The sequence below is a fragment of the Bombyx mori genome, chromosome 14 (genome assembly GCF_030269925.1).
Source record: "Bombyx mori chromosome 14, ASM3026992v2".
In the NCBI taxonomy this organism is placed as follows: Eukaryota; Metazoa; Arthropoda; class Insecta; order Lepidoptera; family Bombycidae; genus Bombyx; species Bombyx mori.
The window spans coordinates 8,960,492-8,978,308 of record NC_085120.1 but is presented as its reverse complement, the minus strand read 5'-3'; the positions used below and the strand labels follow the sequence as shown (position 1 = coordinate 8,978,308).

Here is a 17,817-nt window from a genome sequence, read left to right as displayed (position 1 = left end):
GTTAAAGAAGAAAATTCTTGATTATGAAAAGTTCCATTTAAAATGAAAACAATTTCGATCACCATTATTACTGTTCACGACGTTCAGGCCGAGAGAGGGGACGGGGGAAGGCAGCGGCAGGAGGATGCGCCCGCGGCCTAAGATTCGTGTTCGTCGACCAGCAGCGTGACACGCGTCAACATTTGTTAAATCATGTATTTACAAGTACTAGAGGTCCCGCAGTAGTCGAAATTCGACTATAATTAATTGGAATTGTAAGTTTGTATACTATTATGATTGTCTTTTATACTTCTATAATCACAAATTTCGCCAAGACTACACTATAAAAATATTAATAAAGACAAACAATATTTAATCTATTCTCAATTTGACAACAGACGTCAAGAACAAAAGTTTGACAATAAATAGTATGCATGCGTGTGTGCGTCAAATACATGGTATGTAGTGTGTGTAATGTTTTCTTTATTGATTTAATGTATCTTTTATGCATTATTTAACAAAAATATTAGCATTGTGCACTTCTTCTCTACATTCTCTATAAGTGTGGAAAATTTCATACTCCTCCGTCCGCGCAATTTTCGTAAAAAGGGATACAAAGTTTTTGCTTCACGTATTACTTAAATCACGTATTAAATAAAACTATCAAAATTCTGTCATGCGTGGTTTCTTCTTCACCATCGTCATGAACATTACACATAATGTAAAGGGCAAAAACATACAAAATTTTCGTTGATTTCCTGTAGACATAATAAAAGTTTGTTATGTAAAAGCGTTAAGTTAAGGGAAATTGTTTAGCAGTTGTGTCGAAAAAAAATTGCGGAATAAGCAACAAGTCACACATAAATGTTTTTAACTTAATCTTATGTGTGTGTATACAAATCGTTTATCTGTATGATTAAGTGCATAAAGTTGCATATGTAGTTGGAACAGCGCCCCTAGTGGCAAACGTAGGCCAACGATCCAACTCCATACAAATTGAGTTAACTTTTACGCTATCGAGAATGTTAAAAGGCTCGCATTAAGAACACTGACTAATTTGTAGCTACAGTACACCTTTGTTGGTACCTTCGTTAATGTTTCTGACGAAATTCCATCGACATGCTATAGGCGGGCATGAGAGTGACCTCACGTTTTCATGTGAATCAACCCACGATTGTACAGTGGGCTGCAAAAGTGCATTAACACCACTTAGATATAAATTTATAATTATTTCGAATTAAACGGTAGTGATGTCAAAACACACCTAGATGTATGTCGGATCGTTACATACTAATACTATGGGTAGTTAATAAAACTACTAAGGCCATATCATTAAGTTTTATTAACTTGAAGTGAACCGAAGGAAGGCATCCATACAATTCTGCAGCTGACTGTACATATTTATTTTTACCAATAGACAATGCAAGGCATTGCAATTTGAATAATAATAAACGTGATTTTTGAGCAGAGGGAACTTGAGCACCAAAGAGAAACAACCATTATAATACTTTATACTGGAATAATGAACCGTTATTTTGGAATAAAGGAAATAACCCGGATGAAAGATGTCAAATAAGCAAAAACACGAAGATAGCAATAATATGAAACATTGAATTGTCCATTGGCCCGTCAATGAATCATCACCTGGGATCTTCTCAGTGGGTCGCGTTTCCGATACGGTGGTAGATTTTGCGAAGCACGGCTCTTGCTAGGGTTCGTGTTAGCAACGTCAGGTTTGAGCCCCGCGAGCTCACCTACTAGTTAAGGTTACGCTGAAATAGCCTCTCAAGGCTCTCAGCTTAGGTAGAAAAAACATGTAGCCGTAAGCATTAGTACTAGCCGAATTATTATCAAACGACGATGAAGAAATAAAATTGTGTGATAAAAACGAACCTACAAATATAACTACCTAATCGCTGGTAGCCTAAGGGCCTATTCCAACTGCTCACTAACCGGTAGGTGAGCTCACGGGGCTCAAGCTGAGAGGAGTTACCAACACTAGCCCTAGCAAGAGCAGTGCTTCGCTGTATCTATCATCGTGTCGGAATCGCAAATATTAAACATTTCTATCCCAGTCATGCGTTCCAGTCTGAACAGTTAAACTACTGTTATTCACTTAGAGCTCATCCCTACAGGTTGGTCACGGTATTCACGTTTGTGATATCTATGAGCTCCCTCACAACCTACGCCAGGCAGACCGTGAACTCATCTGCCCATTTACGGCAATAAAAACCCAGTACGCTAATGTAACCTTCGCACAAAAACGGATTCCATAACACGGTTCAGTGAATCAACCTTCCTAGATAATGGGTCTCGACAAGGCGCGTAGTGACGTGAAAAAAACATCGTTAGACCCTGACTTAGGGAGGGCGTCAGTGGGCATCGATTTTACTTCGATTTTCATTACGTTTCTTTATGAACGCCGCTCGACTCTATCGACACGCTGCAAAGAACAATCGAATAATAATAAGTACCTACTCTAATTCTCGATTTGGTTCGCTTCATGATTTTGAAAATCGATTTATTATGTTCTACTGAAACGTTTCGAATATTGAATTTTACTTGCGAAGCCTTGTTGATCTTTAATTAATTCATCTGTTGATCTAATCGAAATACATTCATAGTTCATTAAATTGAAACAAATCGACAGCGTTATAAGGGGTTTCGATTAAAATAAATTTATAAATATTATTAACTCGTCGTAAATTTTACTGTTGAAAAGATTTAGAATCGATGCGAATCCTCTGACTCACATTTTAAGTTACCACGATTTTTACTACTGCAACAAACGATACAATACACAGAGAGAGACCTAAATTCCATCAACATACAGCCAAATAAACGAACATGCAGTTTTAAATAAAATGTGATATCTATTTGCGTAACTGACGTGCGGACGAATTGGCTGCATGTCATATAGCTGCATAATACGTATGCTACTGCACTGAAATATGCAGTCAAAGTGTTGGCGTCAGTAAAAAACAGTAACTTCTATGAGTGAAATTGTGACGCGTATTTAGGTATTATTACTTTATTTTATTTTTATTGCTTAGATGAGTGGACGAGCTCACATCCTACTTGGTGTTAAGTGGTTACTGGAGCCCATAGACATCTACAACGTAAATGCGCCACCCACCTTGAGATATAAGTTCTAAGGTCTCAAGTATAGTTACAACGGCTGCCTTACCCTTCAAACCGAAACGCATTACTGCTTCACGGCAGAAATGGTCAAGGTGGTGGTAGCTACCCGTGCAGTCTCACAAGAAGTCCTACCACTAGTAATTTTAGAGCTAATAATAGCACAGGGCAAAGGAGTCTTCGTAAACTCATTATTTATTATTGTACAGTATATTATATGTAATTGAGTCCGATCTTTCTATTTAGAATTATTACCGTCCCGAAATCTTCGTAATCGTCCCAAGTCTTCTATGTCCGTTCTAGACTTCGTGAGGCTATTGAGATGTCCCACATCAGTAGTACCGCATTTCGATTTAAGTCCGTGATGTGATCTGTTACGCACTTTGAAAATTCGAACGCGATGCGTGAGTAGTTTCACATTGAGAACGCTGCATTCCATGGCTCTCTGCTTATAATTTGTAATTTATTCATTTTATTGCCGCTCTTATCGTGAAGTGCTATTAGAGCGTGCATTAAAATATTTTCATTTTATCATTGCGACTAAAACGTTTACGTAAATAGAGAACGAATTTACATTAAACACACGTCTCCACAATCAACATTATCTCCGTTATCCACGTACCCATTACATTGTCAGTTTTATTTCGTTCGAGATGCGATTCCGTATTATCTGCTCATGATTTTTTATGTACAACGTTTCTTTAAAGATGAATATAAATATTTATCAAAACGAATGAATGAATATACAATCCGAGTACATCGTGTTTCCTTTGAAGAGTCTGCGTTTTAAATGTATCGCACGAGCGTGAATACTTCAAGTACACTTTAAATAAAAACGGAGGTAGTCGGAAAACGAATGAAGGCTTCGTGAAAATATTAACAAAATTTTTGAACAGAAAAATATTTGTTAATATTTTTTATTAAACTGAGCACTGAATCGTGATACGAGATTGTTTTATGGTAGGCGGACAGACCTGTTCAAGGATAAGTATAGATGTGTGGCGGTAGCCATCATACAACGCAAGATATTTGACAGATGCCTGAATCTCGCTTTACTGGTGGTAGGACCTCTTGGGAGTCCGCACGGGTAGGTACCACCACCCCGCCTATTTCCGCCGTGAAGCAGTAATGCGTTTCGGTTCGAAGGGTGGGGTAGCCGTTGTAACTATACAGAGACCTTAGAACTTATATCTCGAGGTGGGAGGCGCATTTACGTTGTAGATGTCTATGGGCTCCAGTAACCACTTAACGCCAGGTGGGCTGTGAGCTCGTCCATCCATCTAAGCAATAAAAAAAAATTAAAAAAATACGACATTTTCAAGATAAACTTGCATATATACAAGTTCCGAAAAACAACATTCGGACCGTCGGTCTATCGAGCAATATCACCCGCTCGGTGGAAGATCTTTCCTTTCGTCGTAAACCTCCCCAAAGACGCATTAATATTTTTTATTGCTTAGATAGGTGAATGAGCTCACGATCTTTCACGTCGATCTTTCACCAGAGCTCATTGCTATCAATAACATAAATGCCGCCACACACCTTGAGACACGAATGCAAAGTATCAGTTTTATAGTACAACAGCTTTCTTACTTATCAGGCCAAAACGCATTACTATTTCACAGCAGTAATAGACACACAAAAGGCCGTGCCATCAGAAAAAAAGTAATCAAATTGTGTTAAAATTTAAATTAAATTAAGTAGGTACCTACGAACAAACCGAGTTTAAAAATTAATTTTAACTATGACAGTACCATAAATGATTGACGTTTCAACACGCGCAACATAAAGGCAATATAATCCAAACTATCGCACGGAGCTGAGTTTTGGATATTTCATTATTAATATACTAGAACGAGCATGTATATTTTGATATTTACAGTTTGTTTTAAAAAATTTTTTATTTTTTATTGCTTAGGTGGGTGAACGAGCTCACAGCCCACCTGATGTTAAGTGGTTACTGGAGCCCATGGACATCTACGACGTAAATGCGCCACCCACCTTGAGATATAAGTTCTAAGATCTAAGTATAGTTACAACGGCTGCTCCACCCTTCAAACCGAAACGCATTACTGCTTCACGGCAGAAATAGGCAGGATTTTCATGCAATTTTTTTTTTTTTTTTTTTAAATTGATCTAGAGTATTTTTTATTAACAAAAAGTCAAATCAAAATAATTTAACATTTAATTTATTTAATTTATTTTTATATAACTTTACTCATCAGAATGAAAAATAATGCATACGTGTTTCATGATTTTTGAATTCCATATATTCCAGTAAAAATCTGCTATAAGAATATAGTTCCAATTAAGTGGACTCTTGCCTACTTTAATTTTGATGTAGTGTGTACTGTCCGTGTTTTGCAACAATTTTACCTTTGAATATATAACGTAGAGAACTTTGCAGTACCTGTGAAAAAAATGAAATGTGGTTAATACATTAATGAATTTTTTCATTGCCACAACAGATTTAAAATTTTGGATTCTCAATAAAGCATTACAGCTTGAAGAGGGCGTAAATAAGTTGCTCACGAGTGCTATTGACCGGTAACTACACTCCCAACCCTGCGGACCGAATGGTAAACAGTCGACGTCGCCCAAAACACGTCATGTCGGATCATCCCGATCCACTAACGATGCTTTTAGGTACCGCAAGCACCAGTCATCGTTCCCGTCAAATCCATCGCTTCTGACGAAGGGCTCGGCGAGGAAATGAACCAACAGACACAGCTCACTGAGTTTCTCGCCGGATCTTCTCAGTGGGTCGCGTTTCCGATCCGGTGGTAGATTCTGCGAAGCACTGGTCTTGCTAGGGTTCGTGTTAGCAACGACGTCAGGTTTGAGCCCCGTGAGCTCACCTACTAGTTCGATGAATCTATAATAGCCCCTCGTGATTACTAGAACAGGTAGGGAAAAAAGGTGCTATTGATTGTCACAATGTTATCCTGCGTAAAAATACGGGCGAATGTTGCCTCTAATTAACAGACAGTTTTGAAAACCAATTAAACACCTACTAGGATATTGGCAGCTAAAATTCAAGTGAAAAAAAAACATGTCATGTATGTAATGATTTTTTATTTATTGCATAGATGGGTGGATGACCTCACAGTTCACCTGGTGTTAAGTGGTTACCAGAGCCCATAGACATCTACAACGTAAATGCGCCTCCCACCTCGAGATATAAGTTCTAAGGTTTCAGTATAGTTCCAACGGCTGCCCCATCCTTCTAACCGAAACGCATTACTGCTTCATGGCAGAAATATGCAGGGTGGTGGTACCTACCCGTGCGGGCTTACAAGAGGTCCTACCACCAGTTTCGAAATAGCCTGCCTACAAGGAACAATCTCACTTCGCTAACATAACTAAAACAACTACTAAAATTGTTCTACAGACAGATTCTTCAAATGTTTTGTCTGGAAATTAATTAATCTTTAGAGAGGGTAGACACTTCTTACGAGTTTAGAAGAGTGTATCTTAAAAACGGCTGCTTTAAATAACAAAGTTATTTATAATCCACCGGAGAAGATCTGTATAAGATATTGTAAATGTATATACGGAGTACCAGCCCTAACTTTAGAATAAATTATACTCGTCAGCCCATCTGAGCGAATCAAAATACTTCCTGTTCAGTTTATTTATTTATTGATCTGAAGATGACTAATGTTTTATTTTTAAGAAAATCATATGTTAATAATAACGCGTTTTAGTTTGTATCGTGAATTAGAGGAGTTGCAGATAGGTAGATCGGTAGGCAGCGCTTGGCTCTGCCCCTGGCATTGCCTGAGTCCATGGGCGACGGTAACCACTCACCATCAGGTGGGCCATGTGCTCGTCTGCCTACAAGGACAATAAAAAAATAAACTCAGTAATTTTTTTAATTTAGATTCATATTCGAAACTTTTATTTAACAATTAAAAACCGCGAGTGAGACAGCAGAGCATACTTAGTTTGAATAAAAGGCCACGTGATCATGTTTTATATCATAACTTCTAATTAGTCCAAAATTTTCAGAAAACACTCTTGTTAACCCAACTAATTACAGTTACAATATATAAATAAAATTAACAATCAACAGAAAATTCAATGCGACCAAATGAAAATTCTTCAGCGACACTCGTTAATGTTGTCTGCAGTTTATTTTTACACATACTAGGTGTCTGTCACACATAAATTCATTCGAACCAGAGGGTCCGCAGTAGTCGAAATTCGACTATAATTAATTGGAAATGTAAGTTTGTACACTATTATGATTGTATTTTATACATATATAGTCACAAATTTCGCCAAGACTACACTATAAAAAATATTAAAAAAGTCAAACAATATTTAATCTATTCTCAATTTGACAACAGACGTCAAGAACAAAAGTTTGACAATAAATAGTATGCATGCGTGGTTGCATCAAATACATGGTATGTAGTGTGTGTAATGTTTTCTTTATTGATTTAATGTATCTTTTATGCATTATTTTAAAAAAAATATTAGCATTGTGCACTTCTTCTCTATATTCTCTATAAGTGTGGAAAATTTCATACTCCTCCGTCCGCGCCATTTTCATAAAAAGGGATACAAAGTTTTTGCTTCACGTATTAATATATTCATTCGAATGAACATCTATATAACAATAAACATATCAATTTCGATCATTCTCAACGATGTTGTCGTATTCATTAGTACGTTTCTAGAGTTACGAAACGGCTGCAAAGTCGACGATGTTATTCAAATAAATTATAAAACTTGTTAATTTAGAGACTGTCCCTTAACCTAGATACGACAGTTTCTTCCGCGTTCATTAGTTTGTGTTTCAATGAGCAATTAAGTAGTGGCCTGAAGAAGATATTATGTATGTACTTAGCATATCTTCATGAAATACTTCCAAAACGAAGGAATTACATCGTGCAACATAAGTTCAAACTGGAGTATTACAGATAAAGAACAATGGTAACTCTCTATACAACATTTTACCTGATATCTGTTTGAGGAGTCATGAAATAAAAAAAATGCTAAAACGATAGGAATAACATAGCTTAAGCTTAATCAGAAATATTTTTGTTACTAGAAAGTCACAAAAAAAGACATTAACGTTTTTTGTCATCTGCAGTGCTGCCATTACTATTATTTAGTTATTTAATTATGTACTAATTGTAACAAAGGATAATTAATATTATTATTTATCATTTTAAATAGGTACTTTATGAAAATATTTATCAAAAATACTGCTTTTTTGTGGCAATAGTATTAATTCTATCCTTTACAAATGTATTAAACCGGAAGTACACAAAAATCGAATTAAAAGCTTACAAAATTAACATTTTTTCGTGGCTATGCCACGTAAATCTAACGTCGTATAAAAAACGAACAAATAAATTAATTAAGTTTCGTTTATGTTTTAATCTAAGACGCCTTTTAAAACATTCAGGTAAAAAATTGCAATTCTTCTTTTCGTAATTACCTCCTGTAGTTGGGGTATTTAATGTTCACACCTTACCACCGTAACTCACTGTACTCCTTGTAAGCTGTGTAAGGCGCTTTTTTTTTCATTTTCCCCATACTTATTCGTCAGTAGCCTAAGGGGCTGTTCCAGTTACGTGCTGACGGGTAGGTAAGTTCACGGGTTGAACCTGAGAGAATTTGCTAACACTAGCCCTCGCAAGAGCTGTGTTTCGCAGAATCTACCACCGGATCGAAATCGCGACCAACCGAGAAGATTCGATGAAAAATTCAGTGGGTTTTTAAGGCTCTATGCCACAAACTTTCCTTTTCAATTCAAAATGTTAAATGAACAAAGATAAACAAGATGATTTATATTAAACATAAAAAGAATTGTGAAATTCATTTTGGTGTCTATTCTGATTTTTGGCAAAGTCATAACAATGTTTGTAAATTGGGATGACGAATTTCTATTAGTGGGAAGCTTGGAGGCTACCCTTCGTTCGTTTGAAGAATGATTTATTGTCTGCCTTCAGATAATAAAGTCTCTGAAAATTTGTCTACAGTTGACGAAATAATTAAAAACCAATACACGACTCTTTTTTTTTATGAAGGAAGGATAACTGGTTGCCCGGAGGCCTTTCCAGTTTCACCAGGACAGGTTGGCGAGCAAGGGCTCAGCCAGGAATATACGACATAATAATCACAAAAGTTACTTTATGTATCTAATATATTATTTAAATTATTAAAATAAAGTTTTTAAAACGGATTATGATGAAATTTCGCAATAAAATATGCTTTATAACCTGGTATTTAACATATACGACACTCTTTATCCTGGTAAGTGATACGACTCAAGTAATGGTGGGTGTATCTAATAAATACGAGTGCGTTCTTTTGTTTGTGATTTCGAAAACCGACTTTTTATTCCGAGAAAATTTGCAACTGAATTACATTTTTCATCATTCTTAATTACGAAATGAACAAGAGAGAAACCGCAAGACGCGTCTAGTAAATACTAAACTGATATTCTACGCACGATCCAGATACACATAAAAAACTACGCTGGTCTCATTCGTCGACCAATGGATCCCCACATAAAATGCAATTAAAACTCACTACTACATAATGTGTACTTGTGAATAGAATGTGTGAAACGTATTGCGTAACTAACGTTCTCCTCTAGTCCGGCGGCGGCGGCGGCACGCGTTACATAATCGAAGCGCTATTGTTTGTTTGTTTGTTTACATCTCGTACCGAACGAATTCTTACGTTTATTTTGTAAATATAAACGACAGATTCCGTTTCTAGGGTTGACACGAAAACAGTATACAACGTGTCCCGTAAACAATGGTCCAAACGTAAGACAATGATTATTTGCCCAGTTATTTACAACTAATTTGTATATACTAGAGGTCCCGCAGTAGTCGAAATTCGACTATAATTAATTGGAATTGTAATTCTCTATATTCTCTATATACTATCATATAGTGTGGAAAATTTCATACTCCTCCGTCAGCGCAATTTTCGTAAAAAGGGGCACAAAGTTTTTGCTTCACGTATTAATATAGACTAGAGGTCCCGCAGTAGTCGAAATTCGACTATAATTAAATGAAATTATAAGTTTGTACACTATTATGATTGTATTTTATACTTCTATAATCACAAATTTCGCCAAGAATACAGTATAAAAAATATTAACAAAGCCAAAGAATATTTAATCTATTCTCAATTTGACAACAGACGTCAAGAACAAAAGTTTGACTATAAATAGTATGGATGCGTGTGTGCGTCAAATACATGGTCTGTAGTGTGTGTAATGTTTTCTTTATTGATTTAATGTATCTTTTATGTATTATTTAAAAAATATATTAGCATTGTGCACTTCTTCTCTATATTCTCTATAAGTGTATAAAATTTCATACTCCTCCGTCCCCGCAATTTTCGTAAAAAGGGATACAAAGTTTTTGCTTCACGTATTAATATATAGATTTTTATGCTGTATTCGTATGTCGTATCACTCTTGTCAGAGCGGTCGTGGTCGTCATCCAGCATCATTGCTGTGGGCAGATGTTATGCGCCTCACGAGCAATCGCCACTCTTCGCGGTTTGTGGTGAGCCTGGTACACTCATGCTTTATGCAATATGGTTGTCAAAAAAGGACACTCTGTATTCACGCACATCACTATACCTGCATATTTGTTCCGCGAGCCGTTCACGTATACCGTGAGCTCGTCCACACATCTAAACAATAAAAAAATAAAAACAATGAGACATGTCACATTTTGCGCGGATAAAGCGTTATCTGTGTGACTCTCTAATCCATATAAGCTACCAATCAATTTGCATATTCATTGGTATATAGTTTTAGATGATATATAAGCTCGCAGTTCAATATTACTGGTGGTAGGACCTCTTGTGAGTCCGCACGGGTAGGTACCACTGCCCTGCCTATTTCTGCCGTGAACCAGTAATGCGTTTCGGTTTCAAGGGTGGGGCAGCCGGTGGTACTATACCGAGACCACAGAACTTATATCTCAAGGTGGGTGGCGCATTTACGTCGTAGATGTCTATGGGCTCCAGTAACCACATAGCACCAGGTGGGCTGTGAGCTCGTCCACCCATCTAAGCAATAAACAAAAATTATAATTTTGCGGGTTTTGTTTTATTACACGATGTTTATTCCTTCACCGTGGAAGTCAATCGTGAACATTTGTAATGTACCTACGTATTTCATTAGAAAAGTTGGTACCCGCCTGCGGGATTCGAACATCGTTGCAACGCTAGATACGAATGCACCGTACGTCTTAGCTTTTAGGCCATGACGTCTTCCAAGCTATGACAGACGAAAATGGCGGGGATTGAGATCACGGAGTCACCAGTGAGAACTGTAAAGAGGTCGGTGTCGTATACGCGAATCAATGTTATATTTCAAAAATCAAGAACACACAAGCAAAATTCACAGGGGATTGCTAAGAGATGTGAAAACGTTAAGCGCGAGTAACAAAAGATTGCGTTAATGCTTTGTTTAATGAAACTGAAGAATCACATCGTTATTGTTTCAATCTCGCAATTTCAAACAAAACATCGATTGTGCAATGAAATGAATGCGCACCTACGGAGTCAATTATAAAATACATATATAATATGATGATTATTTTTTTCATTTTTTTTTATTGCTTTGATTACCATAGACATCTACAACGTAAATGCGCCACCTGCCTTGAGATATGAGTCCTAAGGTATCAGTATAGTTACAACGGCTGTCCCGCCCTTCAAACCGAAACGCATTACTGCTTCACAGCAGAAATAGGCAGGGTGTTGGTACCTACCCGTGCAGACTCACAAGAGGTCCTACCACCAGTAAATGTTAATTTATGTATATTAATTTATTTTAGAACTTATTAAATCTTATTTATCCGGAAGAATCCAAAAGGTAGAGGTTAAAGGAAAGAGATCTTCCGGTGTCTTACTTAATATGGGTGTTCCTCAGGGTTCCATATTGGGTCCCTTCTTATTTCTTGTGTATATCAATGATTTACCAAAGTTTATTGAAACCCGTCACGAGGTCGTATTATTCGCTGATGATACATCATTATTGTTTAAAATTAAACGACAATTGGAAGATTATGACGATGTGAATGATGCTATCTCGCGCGTGGTACATTGGTTTAGTGTTAATAATCTGTTATTAAATAACAAAAAAACAAAATGTATAAAATTTACCACACCTAATGTTAGACAAGTAGACACTAATATCATTGTAAGTGGAGAGACACTAGAGCTTGTTGATTCGACAGTTTTTCTTGGTATAACAGTTGATTCCAGGCTGCAGTGGGGTCCTCACATACGCAAGTTAGCGAATAGACTTAGTTCTGCAGCGTTTGCGGTAAAAAAAATACGAACGTATACTGATGAAGATACGGCACGTCTAGTTTATTTCAGTTATTTTCATAGTGTTATGTCCTATGGCATTTTGCTATGGGGCAATGCTGCCGATGTCGAAACGATTTTCATCCTGCAGAAGAGGGCTATTCGTGCTATTTATAATATGCACCCGAGGGAATCCTTGAGGGACAAGTTTAAGGAAATCAAAATTCTAACTTTAGCGTCCCAATACATTTTTGAAAATTTATTGTACGTGCGTAAAAACATTGTAGAATTCCCCAGAGTCTGCGATTTGCATAATGTGAACACTAGGAACAAACATAGGCTTGCGTTGCCGGCGGCTCGAATTAAGAAAATAAGCAACTCTTTCAGGGGGCTGGGTGTACAGCTTTTCAACAAGATCCCACAAAACGTTCAACTACTACCTGTTCATAGATTTAAGAAAACTGTCAAGGAACGTTTGTGCAACAAGGCATATTATAAAGTTAAGGATTTTTTACTAGATGGCACTACGTGGGAATGAGGCGTTCGCTCCTGGCCTTTTCATTTTTCATTATTATTATTATTTATTTGAATTGTATTTTTTTGACTTGTTTTTTTGTATACTGTAAATATGTTTTCTTGTTTTAAAAAAAAAAAAGAAAAAATAGTTGAGAAAATACAAAAAAAAAAAAAAAGCCCGCTGAGTTTGTTTCGCCGGTTCTTCTCAGGACTGTGGCTTTTTTTGGAACCGGTGGTAGAGTTAACATTTTCTTTTACATTTTGACATTCAACAAGTGTGTTTTTGATGACATCCAAGTTGAAATAAATGATTTTGAATTTGAATTTGAATTTGAATATGAAGCGTAGTATTTTTTCCCTGTTTATTTGTTCCTGTTTACGTAAAACTTTAAGCTCTGACACTGGTGGCTCTGATGGTCGTCTGTGTTTGTTTACAGTCGTGTAGTAGGAAAGTACGACAACGGATACCGACAAACCCCTTCTCATCGAGGTCGTTCACCCTAAAATGCTGGTAATAGATAAACGATTTAAACATTGTAAGAGCAGTGTTTGACTTATTATAAATAAATAATAGTTTAAAAAAACTAAAAAAACACGCTTCATATAAAATTCAACTAAAAAATAGAAAATAAATTTTAATAAATTTAAATTGAAAATAGTGTAAAAAAATATATATTATTATAAAAAAAGCGTGGGGTGCTTTTTAAGATATTATTGAAATAATAATTCTGTATTTTTTATGTTTTAATTTTTTTGTTAAATTTTCTATAAAAACGTATTTTTAAAACTATTAAGTACTTTAACATAAATTCCTGCCTTATGGACTATAGATAAAAATTATATAAATTGGCAAAAGTCCTATTTTGCAAATTGAATAATGGAATAATCTTATCAAATTAGTGTATTGTCATCGGTCCTCGATAAATCTACAAAGTTTGAATGAAATCTGGCCGTTTAAAGTGGGTCAAAATTGCGTCTAAAGGAGCCAGTTACAAACATACATACAAGTGAAGCTAATATAAAGCGTGTAAAAACGTAAGCAAACTTGCCTAGGGTTGTTTTTATTGCCCTAGTAGGCAGATGAGCGTATGGCCCACCTGATGGTGAGTGGTTACCGTCGCCCATGGACTTCAGCAACGCCAGGGCCAGAGCCAAGCCGCTACCTACCGTTAGGAATCGAATGAGAAAGCCTCATTTGTAGTATCAATGTACTCTAACAACCACTGAACACCAGACGGATCGTTTGCTCGTCTAAAAATATGCATATAAACAGTGAAATAAATGTTAATTATGTTACGCGCCGGGGTTCGGGATAAATAAAATTCTACCGAAGTATAAATTAAATACTGTATTCAACACTTAGGGCACTTCACTACACTTTTAAAATTCTCAATTCGCTTCTTCCGCTTCGCTTCAGGTGATTCGTTCGCAGTTTCGCTTCGAGTAGTTCCGATTACTGACTGACTGCGTGCCATCTCTTCAACGCTTTTATAGCCGATACCACATCCCTGGAATTATCGAGAATATTCCACACATCTCTAGTATTATGTGTCCACTATCTGACAATAGATGGCGTTGTACTTCTCGAGCGTTCTAGGTGCTACTAGATCCTTCGATATTCGTTCGACTATTCGGCGATAGATGGCGTTACTCTTATCGGCGTAACAATAATAAGTAACGTGAACATACATTCATAGCCCATAATCGAACCAGATATAGCCTAAGCGTCTCGTTCAAACGCGGTCGCTTATTATCAAACACCGTCTGTGTGTCAACAACGGTCTGCCAAGACCATTACAGCGCGTACGATTAACAACTACAACAAAAACATCAATGAGTCAATCTTCCTCCCTGAGTAGCATTCCTCGTGTCTGAGGGTCGTGACCATCTCCTCCCATTATCCTTCTCTGGATGATGTTTCGCCATCTACCTCTGTTCTCAGCGGTGTGTATGGCATCGTAGACTGTGGCATCCAGAGTGGTGCGGATTTGGTCGGACCAGCGCATTGGATTGCGGCCACGAGATTTTTTGGCTGCAATCTTGCCAGTTACTATCATTTTTTCAAGATTTTCACGGCTCTTTCTGACAATGTGACCGAAGAAAGAAGTCAATCAATACCATGCAATAATGGGGAGGATACGAATCTCACACATTCTGCTATCGTTTTTTTTTAAATTTCTCAGCTATGCAGGCCGAGCGTGTATTTTTATTACTAAAACGACCTTGAAGCATCTTGGTTGGAGCATCTGGTTTAAGTAATAGCGGCCTTCGCCCTGAGATGGAATCGAGAAGGTTCGACACTGATTAAATGTTGAATCGATTTTTCTGAAAATTACATTTGGTTTTGCATAAAAGATAGATTGATTACACCGATGCCCATTATTTCAACTGATTAAATATCAAATATTATAGCTCTAAAATATTACATATTAAACTTTTGACGAATCCATTATTAATTCAGTTATTTCATAATGATTGTACAAATTATAAAAAAAAAAATTGTTCAACCAATTTCAATTTCGCTTCAATGTGTGCCAAGTTCTTAATAGGTTACATAATGTTTATATTCTTTATTTCGTGTCATTAATTTAATTGACCCAAATATTTTGTGGACAATAAAATTGCGCTTTTTGAATATTTTATCTTTTTAATTTTTTATGTAAAAACAGAAATTGAATGACGAATTATCTGAACTGGTGTTAATTTGTTACCGGAGCCTATAGACATCAACAGCGTAAATGCAGTCACCCAACTTGAAAAATGAGTACCAAATCTCAGTTTTATAGCACAACGGTTCCCGCCCTTAAACCGGACCGCATTACTGCTTCACGGCAGAAATAGGTAGGGCGATGTTGCCTATCCGTGCGGGTGGGTACACAAGGCACTCTATCACCAATAATAACGCAAATTCTTTTGACCTTATTCCTTCATCATGAAAGTTATTCGAGAACATTTCTTTAACCTACGCATTTCAGTCGAAAAAATGATATCTGCCTGCGGAATTCGAACGATGGCACAGTAGCATCGCTCTATACGAATGCCTCTTGAAGCCACGACGACTTAAAATTACGACTTCACGACGATTATAATTGAAGAAATTCGGCACAAACCTGGATTGCGCTAACGGCATTTTCAAAATGAGGTTGTATATATACAAGGTCCTAAACAACTATATTTGGACCGTCAATTTCCTGACCAAACTTACCTTAATTACAATATTTCCTAAATAAACAGAAATAAGACAAAATGACACGTGTAAGATGTCAACAATATTTTACCTACCTATATAGCAAGTTAGACACTCCGTCCTTTGAAAAGAGTCCTCAGCGGGCTTCATGGGCGTATGTACAATGTACATTTGACATTATTTATTTGGTGGAAATAAAAAAAAATGTAACGCTTTATCATACTATCATATAAGAATCGAACGGTTGCGCATACAGCCAAGGTTACGTTGCGGCAACCGGCAGAGATTTCGCGTTTAATCTCAGATCCAAGGATATTTAATGAGAACAGTTTCACGCCTCGAAACATTCCGACGATGCGGGCTCCTGTTGCCCCCGAAAGCTGATTTAAATCTTCACTACATAGTATAAAACAAAGTCGCTTTCTCTGTCCCTATACCTATCTGTCCCTATGTATGCTTAAATCTTTAAAACTACGCAACGGATTTTGATGCTGTTTTTTTTAATAGATAGAGTGATTGAAGAGGAAGGTTTATATGTACAATAGCATCCATTAAATAGTAGAGAAATCAATAATTAATTACAGTTTCCGAAGCGAAGCGAGTGCGGGTCGCTAGTTGTAATAAAGCTGTACTTGATTAAGAATTAAAAGTGATCGACAAGGCGTAAACTTCGGTTTAAGGAATTCATTTGTTTATCGCTCACAACGTTCTAACTATTAATTCATAATTTATTATACGTCACAATTCGTTTTTTTTATCGACGTAAATACGCAAACGAACCGCGTAATTTAAAGCATTTTTACCAAATCTGACAGATAAAAGTGACGTTGATTCTAACACGGCTCACAACACACCCTTCCACTAGTATCATGTTACATTATAAGAAGTGAATCCCACAAAGAGAACAATCCGGTCACGGCTGAAATTAATAATAATACAGAACCTATCAGTAGCTCAGAATCTTCATCGAATAATTTAAGTTGAATGAATACGACTCTATAAGGTCTCAGGTGCCACCCGCGTTCCGTCTTTCCTTATTCGAGACCATCGACACATGTTTCCCTTTATAAAAAAACGCCATAAATAGACGTCCCTGGATGTTTTATCGACCATAAAGCCACATGCGGACTCTCTCTCGTCGATACGTCACGTACGCATATATGTACACTTTTCTCGAACACATAAATAACTGCTACACAGAGGAACAGTAAAATGGAATTGTGTCTCCGGTGGATTTAGTGTGTACGCTGTTTACCTTGTGTGACAAATATTTATGTATCATAGTTACCGTCAAGTCTGGGTCTGGGCCTCATTCCGATAGAGGCACCCGTCACGTGCGGACGTGCTCATCGTCCACTCGATCGCCCGGTCTTTGTTCGCCCGGCTTTTGTTAGCCCGGCCATTGTTCGCGCGGCCTGTGTTTGTGGTACATCTGCCGACTAAGTGCTCTTTCTGGAAGTTTTTATTTGTTTTGTTTCCTTTTGTTGTTTCTGTGTTCGTGGTACATCTGCCGACAAAGTGGTTTCCTGCAAGTATTTATTTGTTTTTGTTTCTTTTCGTAATTTCTGTTTTGTTGTGCTTTTTCTTTGTCCTGTAGTAATCGCGCCGCATTGCCACCTGTGTTCAATAGAACCGCTCAGGTCCGAGAAGTTGGGGCCTCGCCGCAAGGCGAGTGTTTTCAAGACCCGGGGCCG

At 37.0% G+C, this 17,817-nt stretch overlaps 1 protein-coding gene across 2 annotated transcripts in view; it reads right to left on the bottom strand.

Moving 5' to 3' along the window:
* The window catches only part of LOC101740818 (ubiquitin-like protein 3), a 178,247-nt gene that overhangs the window by 135,661 nt on the left and 24,769 nt on the right, over window positions 1-17,817 (bottom strand). The gene's annotated exons all lie outside the window — the stretch shown is intronic.